The sequence below is a fragment of the Hipposideros armiger genome, unplaced genomic scaffold (genome assembly GCF_001890085.2).
Source record: "Hipposideros armiger isolate ML-2016 unplaced genomic scaffold, ASM189008v1 scaffold_395, whole genome shotgun sequence".
Classification (NCBI taxonomy): domain Eukaryota; kingdom Metazoa; phylum Chordata; class Mammalia; order Chiroptera; family Hipposideridae; genus Hipposideros; species Hipposideros armiger.
In genome coordinates, this window is record NW_017731745.1 from 118322 (window position 1) to 135015 (window position 16694).

The 16694-nt window shown below is 42.9% G+C and overlaps 1 protein-coding gene across 1 annotated transcript in view; it reads right to left on the reverse strand.

Moving 5' to 3' along the window:
• The window catches only part of PRKCE (protein kinase C epsilon), a 499056-nt gene that overhangs the window by 69799 nt on the left and 412563 nt on the right, over positions 1-16694 (reverse strand). The window lies entirely within an intron of this gene.

The window sequence follows — 16694 nt, forward strand, 5'->3', positions numbered from 1 at the left end:
CAGAATTCTCACAAGGGAGGTCTCTTGAGGGAAAGAGTTTTAGATTCTTCTACAAGTCTTAGTCTCCAGAGGGCAATATTAGTCCCAGCCATGTTGGCCAGGCAATGCCCAGCTTCTGGGAAGATTGGAGCCTTGACTCAGAAAAATCATGAGGAAAGACCCGTGACCATAGAAAACCAAGACAGACATAGACATGCATACATCCTCTTAGGGCAGGCCTAGCTCTGCATATGTTTCGTTCTCTGGTGTTACCCACCACTGCTGTGAGACACAGCCTAGCACCATAGGATTCTTCTGTGAATGTAATTCTCCCTGCTCGTCCAGGTCCAAAGTCCAATCTGATATTGTTTAGACCTTAAAAACGTGTCTGGAGAGTGAAGACAGAGGCAGTGATGCATTCCTATTAAACCAAAACTGCAGATTCAGGAAACAAACATATAAGAGAAAAATAAATAAGGAAGTAAAAGAAAATTAATAACAAGGAGTGTCTAGAATATTCTTGAGGAGAAAAGCCACAAAGACAAAGCACCAGCACCCACTGGGGTCCCCTCGACAGCCAGGACTGAGACGGATACGTAACTGGTATTCCATCAGGCTTCACTGCCTTATGGGGGACGTGAGAAGGGTGGTCACTGCCATATCGCTCCCATTGCCTGCATCGGCCAGGAAGCTCTTTTTGCTCTGAGCTAACCCTGTCTGGGGCTGAGAGGGAGCCCCCCACATGAAGCGTGCTAGGAAGCAGCCTCACTCCCCTTCTGCACTGCCAAGTCTACCTGGAGAAATGTATCCCTGTAGTTCAAAGCATTTCCCTCGCTAGTGTTTAAATCATTTTACGCACCCTCCGCCTTCATCAGGGCCAAAGTACTGATGGCTAGAGTTTCCAGCTCAAAAAGGGAGACTGAAGGGCCGGCCGAATGGCTCAGTTGGTTAAGAGCTCGCTCAAGAGTTTGAGCTCTGAGCAACAGCGGTTCGAGGCCAGCCCGAGCTGAGCAGCCGCTAAGCTGCCAATAGGTAGCAGGATGGCTCAGCTAAAAAAAAAAAAAAAAAAAAAAAAAAAGGAGACTCAGCCGTAGGGAGCATCTTTTATAGAAGAAATACAATGACAAGTGATAACAACAATGTCTATGATTTGGGTTCCTGCTAGGCCCTACCCACATTCTATGAGGGAGGTATTCATACATTTTACAGGTAAGGAAACTGAGACTTGGAGAGGTTAAGAAACGTCCCCAAGGTTATACATCTGTAAGTGACAAGTCTGGGATTCAAACACAGGACTGTCTGACCTCAGAGTTCTAAATTTAACTGTGGACTACAGAACAAACAGGCTAAGAGAATATGCTTGCAGTGAGTAACAAAAAAACCCCAAAGAAACAAACAAAAACAAGAACCCCCACACTTTCCCGAAAACAACCTAGTGCAGAACTATATTCCTAATGTATTTAGCATAATTATTCTCAACTGTGATACAGTGATGGAACTGGGGAGTCTGAATTAGTTGTGTGTAAATAAAGTAACTGGGCAGTACTAATACAGTAACTATGGTAATGGTTGATATGTAGTGCTCACTGCCAAATCAAGTACTGTGCCAAGTACTTTGATGCATGCCTGGTCCTATTTCAGCCCCACAATCTCCCCGTGATGGGTACTATGACCATGTTTCCCAGATTCTAGAATACACTTTTTTCCCCATATTTTAACCATTTTCAAGTTATGATGCATCTCACAATTAAAATTTGCAACTTTTCTTTTTAGTAAAACAGCAACAGAAAAAGAGTGAGGGAAAAGGAAACAAAGGACAACTGTAATGAACACAAAATAGTAATGAGGATGGTAGATATGAATCCAACTACATCAAAAAAATCACTTTACATGTGAATGGCCTACATACACCAGTTAAAGACAGAGATTGTCAGAGTGAATTTAAAAAACAGCAAACAAGACCCAAGTATAGGTTGTCTATAAGAAACCCACTCTGAAGATCCAGACTGGTTAAAATAAAGGGATGGAGAAAGAAATACCATGCTAACACTAATGAAAAAAAAAGCTGGATTAACTATTTCATTTCAGACAAAGCAGGCTTCAAAACAATGAAAATTACTAGAAATAAAGAGGCAACTCACATAATAATAAGGGGGTCAATTCTTCAAGATGGCCTAAAAATCCTAAACAGGTATGCCCTTAACAACAGTGTGTCAAAACAGAGGCAAAAACTGATAGAATTCAAAACTGCAATGGGATATACATTACATCCACTTGGATATGTGATAAAAAAGACAGATAATAACAAGTGTTGGTAAGGGCATGGAGAAACTGAAGCCTTCACATGTTGAAGCTGGTAGGAATGTAAAATGATACAGCCACTTTGGAAAACAGTATAGCAGTTCCTCAAAAAGTTAAACACAGTTACTATCTGACCCAGCAATTCCACTCCTAGGTATATAACCAAGATGAATAAAACCTGTGTCCACTCAAAAACTTGTACACTAATATTTGTAGCAGCAGGGGCACAACCCAAATGCTTATAAGCTAATTCATGAATGAACAAAATGTGGTATATCCATACAATGAAATAATATTCAGCCACAAAAAGAAATGAAGGACTAATACATGCTACATCACAGATGAACTTTCAAAACATTATGCTAAGGGAAAGAAGCCAGTCATAAAAGACCACATAGTGCCTAGTCTCATTTATATAAAATGTCCAGAATAGGCAAAACTATAGAGAAAGAAAGTAGATAAGTTGTCTAGGGCTGAGGATAAGGGCGTGTAGGATTGGGGGATGATGGTTAAAAGGAAGTTTCTTTTTGGAGTGACGAAAACTTTCTAAAGTTGATTGTGGTGATGGTTGTACAACTGTGTGAATATACTATACTAAAAATCATTGATTTGTACACTTTCAATGGGTGAATTGTATAGTCTGTGAATTATACCTCAATAAAGCTGTTAGAAAAAATTATTGAACTAAAAGGAGAAATCTTTCAGTGATAGATCAAACAGTAAGGAAATCAATGAGGATATAGTTGACCTGAACAGCACTAACTTAATCTATAGATTCATTTTACAGTGGTATATGGGCAAATGTTTAGCCATACCTCTGTAGGCAAAACCTTAATCTGTAGCGTTTGCTGATTTCCATGGTATAAATACTCCCACCATGGCTGACGTCAAACTACCAACGAAACATCACTGATCTTGGCGTTGGGAAGAAATGTGCACAATCAGCGTTCCCTGTGGTGTGCTGTGGCTGGCACAAATCAGATTGCTAAATTATTAGGAATTTTGTGAGCTGGTGGTGAAACATGGGTAGCTTGAAACTGGCCCTGGGGGAAATACTGGGTTGTTAGAAAAGTCATGACATATTTTTGCAACGAAAAACATAGAAAAAAATACCTCATGACTTTTCTGAGAACCCAATAGTTACACCATGGTAATGAGCTACAAATTAGGTGTTTCTGCGGTTTGTTCCCAATCAGTTTATCAACATACCATAAGAAAAACAACACCAGAGCCCCAACTCATGGATCTCCCTGTGTCACCAAGAAACTGAATGACCTCAGACAAGTCATACAACCTGAGTTTCAGTTTACTCATCTGTAGAAGGTGGAATTGGAATAGCTGACACCCAAGTTTGCTTCCACTTCTGAAATTCTGTTAAATAGTAGGTCCCTCTTCTACAGCTCTCACATATAATACGGTCTAAGACCATGCCACTGTGCATGTACTTTACTTTTGACAGTCATTCGATGGTCCCTCAGGGTGGGCCTCTGGCTTCTCTTAAGCTTGGTTGTTTACTAGGCCTCTTTTTGTGCTTTGAGTTCTACACATGTGGAAATTCTCTAGACCCACAGTCCCATTTGGCATTCCCCCACCACCTCAAGCCTTCACACATCCTGTTCTCACTCTTTGACACGCTCTCCCCATGTCCTTTTACTCTGGCCAACTCCGACTTTACCCCATTGGGCCTCTCTGGGTGCGGTCACTCTCCCCAGAAAGCCTTCCTTGATTCTCTCTGACTAGCTGAGGTATCTGGGCTCCGGAGTTCCCTGGCACCCTATTCTTTCCTTATCATCATCCTTATTCGTTTTTATGGTGACTGCTTGTTTTACTGTCTGGCATCCCCACCCAAACATAAATGCCAAGAGGGCAGAGAATATGTGTCTTTTCCTTTTCATGGCATCTAGAAGGCCCACACCTGACACACCAAAGGGGCTTAACCATCACTGTTGGCTGAATAAATGAGTGTCTGCTTAAACGCACTGTTCTCTGAACAACAGGGACTGTTTCTTCCTTGTGCCTCAAGAAAATGTACAAACCCAAACAGAAATTCTTATCAGACTTCCAACAAGGGAGGGAATTTCATCTGAGAGATGCTCTGCTTCTGAGCGGGTTCTGACTCATGGCTGTGAGATTCTCAATCCTGATGGGACCATGACTTTCTAAGCAAGCAGCCCTGCTCCTTAGCCAGTTCTTGACCATGTGGTGGGTTTCAGCCCCTTGAGGGAGCTCTGCTCACAACAGGGATTAACATTTAACTTGGCGACATCAGAGCCTTGAAAACTATGTTTTGATTAAAAGGGAAGACTGTGCATACATTCTAGAAAAGGAACCCCTAGACACGATTTGATACTCAGAGAGAACACCGGACCACGTGTCGATGAAGTTTCACGTTCCAAGGAATCATGGGTGGCAGGCCAGGACCCCTAAACCCTCCCAGTGGGCACTGGGCATTCTCCCCCTTGGATTCAGTTGCCTCCAGAGCCTCATCAAGGTCATTTGCAGAGGCCATTTCAGAGGTTCGTTTTCAGATTCTGTTCAAGGCATTCCCAGACCAACAGCCTTAGGGCACAGACCCATATCACCCAATCCAGCTGTCATGGAGGAACTGAGGTCCAGAGATGAGAAGCAATTTTCCTAAGGTCACCCAGCTGAAGCAGAGGTGTATTAGCATTCTGGCCTCTGACTCCTAGCCCCGTGTTCTTTCCATGGTGGCACTCCATCAACCAGACACTCTGAACAATAAAATGACTTGTAGGATGGGCAGGGTACACAGAAAGGAGGCTGAGGGAAGGGTTGGTCCAGTAAGAAGTCCATGCAAAAACGCATCAGGGCCAAATATGTTTAGAAAATCCCCCCCCATCTCCCCAGAGGTGTTTTCTGGGTACATTTGAATAGGTTGGCCAAGAAATCAAGAGCCACTGGGTAAAGCCATAAGGTTAGCATAACCCATGGAAGCTCTATAAGATCTTCCAGCCAAGAAATAGTTACAATACAATGTGAGAAATGCTCTCATGTAAAAGTAGCAGATGCAGGGTTAACACGTGGAAGAAGGGAATAACTTTGTTTGAAAAGGCCAGGGGAGATGAGCTGCAGCTGAAGCTTAAAGGATGAGAAGGAGTTAGAAAAAAAAAAAAGTACAAAGGAAGTAGGGTGTTCTAGGAAGAGGTATGGTGTTTCCAGGCAAAGGAAGAGGTCGTGTTGTGATCATCGATGTTCAGGATCTAGGTAATGAACGCACGTTGTATGTGGCTGTATTGATGAGAATACCTGTTAGGCTGGAGAAGAGGTTCAAGGAGGACCTTGGCTGGGAAGCACTTTGGAAGATGGGGGCAGGGGTAGAACTTGGGTGCAAACCCCAGAGATGAAGCTAGTGAGAGGGTTAGCCATGGGGATGGCTTCGGGTAAGAGGCTTCAGGTCTGGACATTAGCTTGTGATAACATGGAGTCACTGCAGACTTCTGAATAAGAAAGTGCCCCAACTCCTTGTTTTATGACTATTAATCTGCAGGAATAGTCAGCCTGTTAACACATGACCAATGAGAGAAGCAAAGCCAATTAACTGTGGCCCCTATGGCCTCCAAGGGCTGGGGTACCCAACCCCCACCCTCAGCCTGTGTCAACTTGGACTCAACCAGGGGCCGCAGACTGTGGGACCCACTCAGAGGTTCACAGAGACTCTGCTTCCCACGTGGCAAAGCTGCCCATTGTTTGCCAAAACAATTCCCATTTTTAGTAGCTCAATCATTAGCTAAAGACATTGAAGAAACAAAATTAAAATGACTAAATCTAGGAGATTCAGACTTCACTGTTGAATACATTGTAGTAATACCTGTCCCAATATTTCTACTTTCTATAGAACACTGCCTAGTCATAAAATAAAAGCTAACAGATATTGAATTCCCTTCATAAGATAGGTCCGGACTCCTCAAACTAGCCCTTGTATAAAAGACTTCAACCTGACAAGGTGTTTTCATCAGTTTGCCAACTGGCAGGATACATTCAGGGGGAAATTTTGAAAATGGACAAAAGGAACTGCATCAACTGACCACTCAGCCACTTGTGAAATAGAATGATGACAGGAATAACAGCAGCTAGCATTTAGTGAGTACTTACTCTACACCAGACCCAATCATAAATACTCTGCATGTAGTAACATATATTTGATTCTCACAGTATCTCTTTAAAAGAGCTAATATACCCATTTTACAGATGAAGAAACTGAGGTTTAGAAAAGTGAGTTCCTTGCCCAAGATCATATATCTAGTGAGCAGTGGAGACAGTTTGAGCCTAGGAGTCCTTTACCACTATACTGGGTTCTTGTTTCTGTGGTATCATGACAAAATATCAGATGGCAGGTCCCTGACAATTTCTTTCTTTAAACACACACTACTAGCTGAAACACTCAAACAAATTTAATCAGGAATTTCCCTCTGGTTCCAAACTTCCTGTTTGCTCTGAACCTACGATGTTCTTGGGAGTCAAAATTCTACTTCTGATCTAGTCAGCAATAATGTGGCTTCCTCAGAGAAATGTAAACTTGGCTTTCATCCCAACCACCTCAGTCTCAACTCTCTCCTCCCCTCCCCTTTATCATGTCACAATGACTTTTTATCATGTCACAATGACCCTACACTATCACAGGCAGGTAACACAGCAAGAAAACGGTTTGGGGTGAAGGTCTCGGGTTTAAATAAACCTGGACCTACAAAAAAAGTGACTACTCTTGAAAAACCCATGATAATATTTAACATTCCTTTATCAGGCAGACACGCCCTTCAATTATACAACATGGTAGAGGTACAGAATGACTTTCATTAGCAAAATGTACCTTTCTAAAGTCAGCTTGTTTGCTAAAGCAGGTCATTTAGGGACTGGGTGGTAGAGGTGTGGTGCTCATGAAAAATGGATGCAAAGGGAGCCCAACAGGGAGGCTGACGCACCCAAGTCAGGCTGTGCTGCTTTCCAATGCAAACGCATCTGTCAGATGTCACAGCCCATTGGTTCCTGCCATGTGCATTGCTCAGTACTTACTTATCTTGTCCCAGGGTCCCCAAGTGCTCACAGTATTGGAATATTACCAAGGAGAGGGTCCCTCCTCTGGAATATTGCCTGGTTATGAGGTCTGCACCCTGTCCCACATGGACCCTTAACCTGCATGGGGGACACAGCCTCACATATCCACCATCCTGCTCCCCCCAGCTGGGGGCCTTACTGCCCTGTCATTGGTACTGGTGCATCTGTACTTCCCCAGGCCTTGCTGGGCCTGGGGCCTTGCTATGTCCATTAGCTTATTTAAACCTTTCAATTTATGCCAAGACTGCAGGTCTGCCCATCTTATTTTATTTAATATTTACTATCAGCTCCACTTGACAGATGAGGAAACTGTGGCTCAGAGAGATTTGGTCATTTGCCCAGGGCTACCACATTAGTAAGTAGCAATGCAGAGACTTGAGCCCAGGTCCTCTGAATTAGTTTGCTAGGGATGCTATAACAAAGTGCCACAGGCTGGATGGCTTAAATAATAAATATTTATTTTCTCACAGTTCTGGTGGCTAGAAGTCTCATATTAAGGAGCTGGAAGAATTGGTGTCTTCTGAGGCCTTTCTGTTTGGTTTGTAGATGAGTCTTCTCCCAGTGTCTTTACTTGGTCTCTCCTCTGTGTACTTCTTTGTCCTGGTCTCCTCTTCTTATAAGGACACCAGTCATATTAGATTAGGGCCCACCCATATTATGACTTCATTTTACTTTTTACCTCTTTAAAGGCCCTATCTCCAAATACAGCTAGATTCTAAGGTATTGTGGATTAGGACTTCAACATTACAAATTTGGAGGGGACACAATATACAGCCCATAATATCCACTGACTCCATAACTCTGCGCTCCCCATTCATCCAACTAATATTTATAGGGCCTCCTAGGTGCCAAGGATTGTGCTCGGCACTTCTGCAAATGTTTTCTTATGTAATTCTCAAACGACAGTTCAGAAAGGTTCATGTTTTAATTCCCATGGTACAATGAGGAAACATTTCAAACAGTTTAAATATTCTTCCCCCCACCCCCAAAACAACAAAGATGAGGCAGACCCAGGATTCAGCCCTAGTTCTCTGACCCCAAACTCAGCTCTGTCTCCAATATACAACTTTGCTTCCCACGTAAAACCACAGCTGGGAGCAATGGGACAGGGTGACTTCACAGTGGCAGCAATGGGGTGGGATCTGGCAGGGTCTCCTTTTTTGGAAAGATCATAAATCCCATGGATAATAATGGGACCTACTGCATAAGGTTGTTGTGATGATTAAATGAGTTAATATACACCAAGTGCTCAGAATTGTGTCTGGCTCCTAACGAAGGCTAAGTAAGTGTTTTACTATTATTGTTGTTGCCACTACTGCTATGGTGGTTACTGTTATTTTTGTTATTATTGACTTCTGGATAAAGAGGATAGCTTGAATACCCACAATTATGTTTCTCTCTTTCCCAAAATTATACACAAAGGCCCAAATATACAAAGATGAGGGGAACAAGAGAAGAAACAATAGCAACACAGTTTTGGATGGTGGAAAGCAAAGGGATGAGTGGTAAATTACTTAGTAGACCCAAAAAGAGCGGAATCCTAAACCATCAATGGGAAAAGTCAAGAAAAATAAAATTTACACTGCAGAATCTTCCACCTTTTGCCCCACCAAAGCTCAGGAATTTGCAGTAACAGTTACCTCTGGAGATGAGGGTGACATAAAGAGAGACAAAATAAAGATATCTGGTTGATAATCAATGCTAAACTAGATTTTTTCCTTTACTTTGCATAGCCCCTTCTCTGCCCTCAGTGGTTTATTATCTGGAGAAGAGAAAGAGAGGGTCTCCAGACCCAGGATGAAACAGGGGGAAAGGGCAGGAACCAGGGTATAGAACTGAAAACAGGGGATTAAATGGACACATGTATTCTGGGAGCTGGGCCCTCCAACCCTCTTCACTCATTTGGCTTCTGGCTGCAAAGCTCTCTCTTTTCAGGAAGGACTCTGGAAGAGTCTTCCTATGGTAATCTGAGCAATCCAAGAGGAAAGGTCCAAAAATTCTGATAGAAATTCCCCAACTAAGTGGCCATCCAAATTAGTCTGCGACAAACTCCAAGTCGACTAATCCAATATCTGAATGATAGTTCCAGAAGGAGAAAACAGAAGAAATCATTAAATACATAAATCAGACATTTTCCAGAACTGAAGGACATAACTTTCTAAATTGAAAAGATCAACCCAGGGTCCAGGACAATGGATGAAAATAGGCCTATACCACATCATTAAATAATTAACAAGCTTCCAGGAAAAAGTAATAGGTCTATACGAAGGATCAAGAATCAAAATAGTTTTAGACTCCTTACTAGCAACACGAGGAGTTAGAAGGCAAAGGAACAATACCAAATTTTGAGGGAAACTGGTTTTCAATCTAGAATTCTATACCCAGCCAAACTCGTTATCAAGTTTGAGAGTAAGAGAAGGATGATTTTAGATATAAAAGGAAGGTCTCGAAATTTTACTTCCCTCTTCACTCTTTTTCAGAACATTGTTGGAGGAGTGGGGGTGTGCTTCACCACATCAAGGGGGTATATCAAGAAAGAGGAGATATGAAATACAAAAGATAGGAGCTTTCATGTATGAGACAGGCAAAAGGAAGCACTAAGATAATAGTTCAGGGAGATCCCAGGATGACAGCTATACAGCAGGCACTGAGGACAACTGTTCATAATGGAGCAGCTTGGAAGGCTCTGGGAGATATTTGTCCAAGAATATGAAATTGATAGACTACCTATTGCACCTAAACATCCTGAAGGGAGATGTGGACAATTTGTAGAGAGTTTGTGTTGAATTAATAATAACTACATAGAAAAGAATGAGATAATTCTTATCTCCAGGGAAAACAAAGAAAATACATAGGCAAGGAAAAGTAATTATAGCTTACCATATGGCTTAGCTCCAAGTAGTATTTCACAGTCACAATAATGTATACAACATATATTCATTTAACCAAAATTACCATAAATACTATTGAGAGGATAGAAAAATGGAAATTTGGAAAGAGTGTGTAGATGTGGTGGGGTGGTGAGTGGAGTGGGTGGGGCAAAGAACTAAATTCTCACTTCCATAGTGGAAAGTCACCAGATAATGCCTAAAATTACGTTTTTAAAAAAAATAACAATAAACGCAGGTTATTTAGCAATACACAGGTCCATACCCAAAGTGTCAGCTAAAAGAATTGAAAGTGGTTGTCTCTGTGGCAGAGGCAACTGGGGGCAACAGGAAGGGAGGGCAGAAAATGGCTTTTTATTGCTTTAAACACCTGGTAGAACAGTTTTACTCTTTATCTGTATGCATATCTTTGATTAAAATAACATCTGAGCTTTAAAACACCTCACTGTGTAAACTTGGGTGAGTTACCGCCCAGTTTTGGTTTCCAAGTTCCATCTATAAAACGGAGTTGGATTAGGTAGTCTCTGTGGCCCTTGTTGATCTAATATTCAGACGCGAGGTACCTGCTGTGGTAGATGGTATCCTCCTATTATACACTCAGCCCTAAGATCCTTGGGAATTTTATATTAAAATGTCATTTTCTACTTCCGGGGAAGATGGCAGAAGATGAGGATTCTTAGCAGATGTGATACTGGGGACTGTAAGAAGATGGAAATAAAATCAACTCTATTTTAAAAAGTTAATTAATCAATTAATTAATCATTTTCTATAATGGGTTGAGGAATGCTGACAGCTGAGAACACCACTCTGGGAGGAAATAGAGCCCTAAGTGCCCTAAGTGATTTTCAAACGGCCAGGTCCTAGGAGACCAGGAAGGAAAAAGGAAGGGATCACCCCAATTCCTCCTCCTCCCCTGCTTTGTATTAGCATTAGTTAAGTTGAAAGTATATTGAAAGAAGATGAGACTCTACATATTAGACCTTCTACTAATTAACACAGGATTTGACTAGAGACTTTGTTAAGTCAGGAAATGCCTAACTGTACCAATGGCAGGAGCTGATTCCAGGGGTCAAGGCAGGCCATTGTTCCCCAGACTAGGTACACATGTACCCCTCTGACTAGCAGGAAGAGAAGACTACAGTTTATATCACACTGTACTCTGGATGCATTGTCCAGGGCGGCCCGGCTTGGAGAGCACAGCTAGAGACCTCAGTATGTCTCCAATTTTTTCAAGGGAAACCCTTTCTAAGCCCCTCTTTTTGGGCTTTGGCCCCCCAGCCCTGGAGAGCACAAGACATTTAAGACTCAGGTTTATTAGGTGCCCTGAGATTGACTACATCTTTGTTTCCTGCTCTTAATTCTTATTTGACTTTTTATAAACATTGTCATCAACAAGGAAAGCCTTTTCTAAGTACCTCTTGAGTACAGAGTGAGGCCGACTGGGCCAAAACAGAGACGCTCTCTCTCTCCTCTCGTCTCCTCACTGCCCACGCAATTCTGGCATCCAGGGCAGACTGACTCTTGGGGAGTGATGACGACTGATCATTAAAGACCGAACATCTTAGAGAATTTAAGGAGCAGAAGAGCTTTATAACTTACAACTTCCTCCTCTGCTGGATAACGACCAAATTTTAGTGCTCAAAGTGATAAATGTTAATAATTAATAATACTTCACATAAATAAAGCACCTTGTCATTTCCCATATGCTTTCATATCCTTTACCTCTACCTTTATAATCTGACTTCCCGCCATCACTTTCAACTACCACATGAAGGAGACAAGGCAAGCATTATCTGAACTTCACAAATGGAAGCCAGTCACCAAGGCTCATAACTTGCTCAACAAGATTTCTCAAAATTTCTAGAAACTGTTTAACTGTTTTACCCTGGGTAGCTATGAGGCTGGTGAAGGGAAAACTGACTTGACATATTTTTTTACTGCTAAAATTTTTATTTATCCTAGTACATCTACTCTTATAATTTTTTTTAAAGGAGTTTAGTTTTACAAGAAGAAAGGAAGAAATTCATTCTTATATGGATTCCCTTTTGGAGACTGGGTTGGATAAAAGATCTCCAATGTTCTTTCAATATATCTTAATAAAAATCAATTCAAGATACAATAAGATTAACTAACCTTTATTGAGGACTTACAGTGTGCTTATAGCAGGCACTATTCAAAATTATTTAGACCTATCGACTCACTAAATCCCTACAACCTCACGAGACAGGGACAATTATTCCTACTTTATAGATGAGGAAACTGAGGCATAAACGTTAAGGCAACTGGCCAGGGTGGCAGAGCTCATGCTCTTCACCATGCTCTGTGACAGGACTCCTGGCTTCTGGGTTGTGAAAGAAGAAGATACATTCCTGCCTGCCAAGCCTTTGGTTCTCTTTCCAGGGCCTCTGGCTGCCCTCTCTCTGAGGTGGATCATACAACCTCCCTTTTTTTGCGTCGCATGGACGGAGGAATGCTCTCAGAGAGTCAGCTGCTGCTATTGAGCAGCTCAGTGAAAATCAGATGCACTGAGCATGAGGTAGAGGAGACAAGAGTTCCCTGAATCACCTTCAGAAAGAAGGCCCACCCTTCAAAACCTCCACTTCTCATGGTGTGTGTGAACGTGTAAGGGAGGGGTAGAGGTTTTTAAAAGCCATAGTTAGGAAGAGTGGACACACAGTGAGCTCATGTCTTCTTCTGCCGTACTGCACAGAGGAGTCCCAGGAACACAGGGCAGGGGACACAGAGAGAGTGCCCTGTGCAGCCCGGGTTGGGGAACCTGATCCAGAGAGGCACCAGAGGAGAGGGGGCCACACCTGTCAGCTTGGGCTCTCCTTCAAGTGTGAGCCACCAGCCGCAGAAATGACTTCTTCCCTAAGTTCTTGAACACTGGCCAATTAACTGCTAATTCGTTTATGTGTAAATTCCAGAAGGAAGACAGGACAACTCAGTTTCAGCTTCAGCAATGAGGTTCTCCCCAAAACCTGGTTTTGTCAATCTCTCAAATAAACCCCTGTAGCACACAAAATATGGTCTCTGCCTGGGCTTCAGAACAGCCACTAGGCAGGCACACATACTCATAGCCTCGTAGGGCAGCTGCAGACTACTTACCCGGAATAGCCCTTCCGCCGGCAGCTTACAGCAAAGCATCATGGGAAATAGAGACCACATGGTCCTCATCAACCCATAAAATGAGAGAGATGAAGAAATGGGGAGCCTTTTAGGTCAGGGGAGAAAAACTGTGTTCTATGTTAGGAATACAGTAAAACCCTGGATTGCGAGTAACTTGGTTCGGGAGTGTTCTGCAAGATGAGCAAACATTTCTAATAATACATTTTAACTGGGTAAACGAGCGAGATATTGCAATATGAGTAGTTTGTTTCCAGAACGAATTATACTCACAAACTGAGGTATTACTGTACTTCCAACACAGAATTTTAAGAAGTACACACCTATGACGTAGCCACCCACTGGACTGGAAAGCTCTGGAGTTATATAGACTAGAAGAACAAATATTAGCGAGCACCCACTATAAGGAAGGTGCTGTCCCAGGCCAATTAGATGAGCACTCTCATGTGGCGTTAGCTCAAGTCAAAATACAGGGTTAGCAAAGGGCAGCTGCTAAGCACCTGGTACAAAGAGCTGTCATGTCGCTCAGGGAAAGCAAATCACCTCCACGACAGGCTCGATGGTCAGAAAAGGCCCACAGAGCAGGGCCACTTGACATAGTCCTGAAGGCAGAATGGAAGTTTTCTAGACCTGGGTCCCCAAATCACCTGAGGAATGCTGTAAAAAAATACAGATTCCGAAACCCCGTACTAAGACCTACTGAATCAAGAGCTCTAGGAATGTTACCCTGGAATCACTATTCTTTTAAAAAATATTATTATTATGGAAAATTTAAAACATACACAGGAGTAGACAAAACAGTGAGACCACATGTAAGCACCACCCAGTGCCAGCAATCGTAAACTCATGGCCATTCTTTTCTTGCCTATCTCCTTATCAACTCTCCTTCCCCCAGTATTATGGAATCTACATATTTTTAAAACCAGGAACTCTGAGCCAGTAAGACCATGGATGTGAACTGGGAACTACTCACTGATCAAGACACAGAATAGAAACAAGGGAAATCAAGGAACAGTGGGGACAAAGGCTCAGAGAAATGAAAGAGAATGGTATTTGGGGGAGAATGTCAAATAATTTGGAGTGCCTAGAGGGTGGGGTACATGGTTGGGGGAATTATAATACAGGTCAAAGGATTGTTGCGGGCCACCTCAGCCCTGTTAACATGCTTTGAGTCTGTCAGAAACGCAAAAAGGCATCGCCTCTGGGTAGAAAAAGCACCCCTTTCTTGGGTAGAAGCCAGCCATGCAAGCAGAGTGAGCTCCACCTTCCACTTACTGCCTGTGTCTTCCACATCTGTGTGGTACCCAAACCACAGAGCTGTGCACAGCCGCCTCAGGGCCAGGGTATGAGGGAGGCTGAAGGCCAGTGAACGGGACGGTGCTTTATCTTACAAGGGCTGTGGGATGTGAAGAAAGGGAACACGTAACAATTAGCCTGCGCTTTGAAAGACAACTGAGCAACACTAGAGGGGAGGTGGATAGATAGAAGGGCAGAAAACTAAGAAGCAGTGAGTCCAGTCAACTATTGCAAACCAGCCAGGGAAGAAGGAAGAAGGTTTAAAGGTCAAGTCGTGAGAGAGAGGTTTGAGAGAAGGATCTTGTTTGGGGTTCTAGGGATAACTGAGGGCTGGATATAGAGTGATACGGGAGTTGCTGGCACATAGGAGTCATTTGAGGGTATGCAAATGCTCCAATGCTCAGAGAGAGGGTTTAGGGTAAGTAGAAAGTGGGATGAAGACCCTAGGGAAAACCAGCATTCAGAGGATGGGAAGAAGAAGCCAGGACAGGTGATATAAAGATCGCGGAGAAATGGTCAGGGAGGTGGGGAGGAGAGGCAGAAAGTATGGCTCATAGGAGCCAGTAAAACAAAACTGTTCACAGGACTGGTGGGAGGGAAGCATTCATTCAGGAAAGCGGAAAGGGGAAGAGAACTAGACATGCAAGGGAAAGTCAAGTTTTGGAATACCTGGAATGACAAGCTAAAGAGTTTGTACTTGGGCTTGAAAAGGCAGGGTGACAAGTGTCATGGTGTACAGCACCAGCTTGTAGATCGGTCAGCTACACTTCCGACGTCCGGCACTTACCAAGGATGGCCTCGGGCAAATTATTTAAGGTGTGCCTCAGAATCCCTGCTAGTAAGCTGTGGATGATTATACCCACTCTGATAGGAATGATAATGGGGATAGCATCTCAAAAATGACAATTCTTCTCTATGTCATGGCACCTAACGATGCACTGCCTTGTAGTACGGTGATCTTTTTGCATAGCTAAATCCTGTATCTCTAATTAGCTTGTAAACTGTTTTGGGGGCAGAGATAAGGGTTGTAATCTAACTGAAGTCAATGGTCCTTTGTTGACTATTTACATTGTGCAAGACAGAAGAGCATGCAGAATAAGAAGACTGAGGCCTTAACAAAAAAAAAAAAAAAAGAAGAAATGGCCCTTAAGAGAGTATGCAACTTAGATCCACACGGATGCCTAACTGCAACACCAGGTGAACAGTGGTAGGTGACACGATGAAAGCCTCAAATTGCAATTGATTCCCAAATTGCAAGTGGAAGTGTGGGCAATGGAGAGACTCACTCTGGCTGGTGGGACCAGGCTTCATGCGAGCAGGCGGTATTATTGCATGAGGCTTCTGGGCTGGACATGAAAGTTTGGAGTTGGCAGGTGAGTTTGAAAGAAAGCTAAGAACCTTGGTGGGTTCAAAACAAGGTGTTGTGGGAAGTGAAGGAGAGAAAGAAGTACTGGCCCATAGCAGACAAAACCTAGGGTGATTCCCCAGTGAGTCATATTCTGGCATAATTCCATAACCCCTTTCCCTTGAGTTTGGTGGAAACTGTGACTTATTTCTAACCAAAAGAATGTGGAAAAAGGTGATGTGATATCACTGTCATGATCTATCATGACACATAGCGGGCAAAGGGATTTTGTAGATATAACGAAGGTCCCTAATCATCTGACTTTGAGTTAAACAAAAGGGAGATTTATCCTGGGTATGCCTGATCTGATCACATGATCCTTTTTAAGGGGGGGTGGGGTGGGGATTCAGGCCTTAGCTGAAGTTATAGACTCAGAGATGAGTCTGACTATTTTTGAGCTGAAGTTACAGCAGCTCAGAGATGTCAGTAGGAAAGGAAGCCTGGGGTGGGGGTTGGTCAGAGCCCCTGAGTAACAAATACCATTTCGTTAGGGTACTGCTTTCAGGGGAAGGTCAGTGAAGTTCTGGTGAGTGACTACATTCTGTGTTGAACCAAACCAGCTATTCTTCTATTCAATTAAAAAAAGGAAAGAAAGAAAGCGAGCGAGCGAGCGAGCAAGCAAGTAG